Source organism: Lactuca sativa, chromosome 1 (genome assembly GCF_002870075.4).
Source record: "Lactuca sativa cultivar Salinas chromosome 1, Lsat_Salinas_v11, whole genome shotgun sequence".
Taxonomy (NCBI): Eukaryota; Viridiplantae; Streptophyta; class Magnoliopsida; order Asterales; family Asteraceae; genus Lactuca; species Lactuca sativa.
This window is the reverse complement of record NC_056623.2, coordinates 244,341,486-244,345,920: the sequence shown is the minus strand read 5'-3', so window position 1 is coordinate 244,345,920 and position 4,435 is coordinate 244,341,486. Positions and strand designations below refer to the sequence as shown.

The 4,435-nt window shown below is 36.2% G+C and overlaps 1 non-coding gene across 1 annotated transcript; it reads right to left on the bottom strand.

Annotated features, from left to right (window-relative positions):
* Window positions 1-3,977: 3,977 nt before the first annotated feature.
* On the bottom strand, window positions 3,978-4,084 carry LOC111912817 (small nucleolar RNA R71). Its single transcript, XR_002857362.1, has one exon. It is a non-coding gene; the product is annotated as a small nucleolar RNA R71 (small nucleolar RNA).
* Window positions 4,085-4,435: the final 351 nt, after the last annotated feature.

The following is a 4,435-nucleotide window of genomic DNA, read 5'->3' as shown; positions in this document are numbered from 1 at the left end:
TTATGATTACGACATCGCTCTTCATAATAAAAAATTATGAGAACATGGCAAATAGAAATATTATAGCAAAAGACAGATCAAGTATCATGTCTTTATGTTAGACATTATGAATCGTGTCCCATATGCTTCAGGTATAGGATCGATTTATATGCTATAATAATCTCGTGTTCTAATTTTCCAAATCCCTAGGGCATTGAGAGGGAAAAAGGAATAGAACCGGATATGACTAAAGTGATTAAACAACTATTAAGGACAATCTAAGGTTCACCAAGGATGGGTCGCTTAAGGAAAGTTGGAAGTATAGTAATGGACGGTCCATATTGACTTTATTATGAATAGACAGGAATCTATTAATAATGAGTTGTCGTATGGCAAATATGGAATGTTTCAATATTGGGGGTTGAAGAATAGATGAAAAAGTTAGAAACTTTTATGCAAGAAGAATGTTCAAAGGAATGTACTTTGAATTTTAGACTTCATTTCCATGGAATTGTCTTGTAACAATCTCCAAATGAATAGTTTGTAATATCGTTGGTCAAGTCTCTGTGACTTTTGGTACCTAGACATTACAAAAGAATCATTGCATGATAGTTTAAAATCTAACACTTTCTACAAATGACAAGAATTTGGAATTGTGAAATCAGCATCATTGAAATACTGTCAATTGATCTATTTCACAAAGTAAGGATCATAGACAAACATTGTGTGCATGCTTGGAGAATGGGACAACTACTGTCTTAATTCAAGTATTAAGTTGATTATTTGAAACATCGTACAATGAATAATGAGTAATCAATATTGCACTTAAAAGTTTTGGGCCATCTAGGATTAGTATTATTCTTGTGTTTCACTTGGCATGTTTTGTGTAACATGTTGTTTTGGATCATCTGAGAATTTGTGTAACATCTTGTTTCATATTATCCATGATTAAGGTTTGTGCGCCATGAGTTGGGGGCTAGGAGGTCTCGGGTTGAGGCAAGTTGCTAGGAATGTAGGGCATCTCATTACTTTCCTGTAGGTATGCGGATTTTTGGAATTCAAGTCATATCGAAGAAGCTATGGATGTTTGGAGAGTTGGCATGATAAGTCCCTAAAGGTAAGAATTTTGGCAGCGAAGTACGTTGGGCGTACGTATGCGTACGCTTAGTGTACATATGCCTGTTATCCTTAAGCAAGAGGCACCTAATATATTGGGCATATTAGGCATAGAAGGAAACCCTAATTAAGTGAGGTGTCTGTATATAAAGAAAGAGATGGTGTCCTTTATGTCCACCTTCCTCAGTTAATAAACCCTCTCAAACCCTAATATCCGTTCTTGAGCTTGTGTGGCCATGATGAGCTTATATGTGTTCTTGTGGGCTTTTGGGAGTTAAGAAGGAGCATGGAAAGGAGTGCAGTTGAAGACCAGGCAGTGGATCCGAGCTTTCTTGAGGCTAGAGCACCATTTGAAGGTATAAAGCTCCAAGCTTTCCCACTCTTTTTGTTTTGTGCATATTAGGGTCCATTTTGGGGTTTTTGGTCCCAAGCTTGAGGCTTTATGAGTTGATGCACTCCAGAGCTTAATAACCTGTCGTTTTAAGTGTTTCTGGTGGTGAAGAACCATAAAACTAAGGTCTTGATCATGTGAATTGATATGTGCATAATTAGCCATATGTTTACTATAGATTTTTATTCATTTTTAGCTAATTATGTGCATAATATGGACAAAAGGTACTTAATAAGGTCTAAATTGTAATTTCAGTCCAGAAGACATGCTTGGAAGCAAAAAGGAATAAGGAGACGCAATTAGAAGCTAAAGAATGAAGAAAAAGAAGAAAATCTGGAGCAACTCGGCGAGTCCACGTAGCTACTCGGTGAGTTCCCAAGAATATTCGCGAAGAAAAGTCAAGAGTTCCTGATTAACACAGATTTTTCACATCTACTCGGCGAGTTGGTCGACCCTGTTTTGTGATAAGTATAAATAGAGAACCTTATTATGAATTGGGGACATTTCTGGCTTTTTGGGAAGTACACCTGCGATTGAAGAACCCTTTAGAGACCTGAAGAACCCTAATCTCTGATCTTTTGAAGACTCAAGGCAAATTAGGTTATATTATCCACTTAATCTTAGGATTTAATCATGACTAACTTAGTTAAATTCGTTTTTGAGCTTGTTTCCATTGTAATCATGAGCTAAATTCGTGTTGTTTCTGTTTAGTAAAAACCAAGTTATTCATATGGTTTGATTATTACTTTTATTGATTGTTTTTGGGTGATTTTATTAAATTAAGTTTGTTAAAGAACCTTATGCATTAACCATAACTATTTTCTGTTAATTGGAAGATAATTAAGCTGCATGAACATCTCTTAATTGTTAACCTCATATGCTTTATATGAACGCTTCATCATATGCCTAGGACTAGTGAATATGAAACTAGGATTAATTAGAGAATGGGTAAATTAATGTGTGAGCTTGTTTGAGAAACCAACAAACAAGAGGTTACTTGAATCACCAATTTGATTAACCAATTACAAATCTTATTTAATCCAAATAATTGAATTAGGGGGTTAATTTATTTAAGCAATTGGCAATTTCTTGAATTGATTAATTTTCTAAGGGTTAGTAATAGTGAATATGAATCTAACCACTATAGTTGGTAACAAATAACAATTAATTTATCATTTTATTAAAAAAATAACCATAGGAGTGAATTGGTTGGACCTAAATAGAAACTCTTTATTAAATTTGGTGAATTTTTACTTGTTTTTAGTTGTTTAGTTAATCACTTTCTAGGTGGTGTGTTTAAGTTTCTAGTCTTGTAAAACTAGAGAAAAACTCTTTACTTTTATTACTTGTTTAGTTAAAATTAGTTATTAGTTTAATTTTCGTTCTCTTAGTTCGACACCCTACTTATCCTACTATACCACTAAAAGACAGGTTCACTGCCTTTGTGTGCTAAATTTATATTTTAAAAGTAGGAATAAAACCAGTGCATTTTACACACATCAAGTTTTTGGCGCCATTGCCGGGGAAGGGTTCAAAAATTAAATATAATCCTAAATTTATTGATCCTTTGTGTGAGTTTTTCTTGCACAAAGTTAATTTTTTTAGTAATTCAGTAAGTAGGTTAGGTTTTAGGGTTTATTAGTTTTTAGAAGTATTTATTTTGTTTTAATTATTTTCTTAGTTTAGACAGGCTACTCGCCGAGTGCACTCGACCCTACTCGGCGAGTAGGGTGCTGTTTGACAATTTAATTTTTATTTTCGTTCAGTTTCATTTTTTGTTCTTTTTACACATTTTTCTTATTTCATTGTAGGATTTTCATGACCAGAGGATCCAACACTCCACTGGTACCCTCTTTTGAAGACACAGAATCCGCATTGAGAAAGAACAAAGGCAAAGACGTTGAAAGCTCAAATACACCTACGAAGTTGCCTTTGTCTAGCTTGAAGACTGTTTTTGGGAAGAAGAAGGGCAGCAAATCAGGAGCATCCAACGCCTCTTTTGCAAGAGAAGACCCTATTAAAGAGGACACCGAGTACGAAACCGAAGAAGAAGAAGAACTTACATTCGGGCACGACTACGATTCCGGCGACGAATTAGCTATTACAATGGCTAAAATCGATGAAGTCCCCATGGGAGAATGGAAGAAGAGGATATGCGATGATACTGGCTCGGGACTTGTGCAACCCGTAAATCCCGCAACTGCTACTTTTGATCTTAAGGGTCACATCCTTGCTCTACGTAAAGAGATCCTCTTCAGCGGAAAAGACCACAAAGATGCTTACAAACACTTGGATGAAGTCAATGATGTAGCTGATTATTTCAATGTTCCAAACGTGCCTCGAGAAACTCAGCTACTTCGCATGCTTCCGGTTACATTGAAGGGTGCTGCAAAGGATTGGCTCAAGTCACTTCCCCCCCGGATCCATCACTACATGGGCCAAGATGAAAGAATAGTTCATTGATCAATTCTGCCCACCATCCAAGATATCTAAGTTCAAGAAAGCCATAGCCAACTATGAACAACAAGCTAGAGAGTCACTTTATGAAGCTTGGGAAAGGTACAAGATCTTACTAAGGAATTACCCACATCATGAACTTAATAGTCAACAAGAAGTCTCCATTTTTTATGATGGAGTAAATGTTACAACAAGGAAATTGCTTGACTCGAAAGGGCCACTCATGAAGAAAGCACCCCCGGTGATAAAGCAACTAATTAAAGAATTCTCTAAGCACTCTAGAGAATACCACAATCCAAGAAATGATATGACAAGGGGGTCCGCCTATGGAGCTTCAGAAGATTAGTCAGCGTGATGGCTATGTTGAAAACCATGGATAGGAGGATGCACAAAATGGCTCAAACGATACATGCTATTCGGGTGGGTTGTGAGAACTGCAATGGGCCTCATCTTAGTAGAGATTGTGACTTGGATGAGAATGGAAATAAGAAG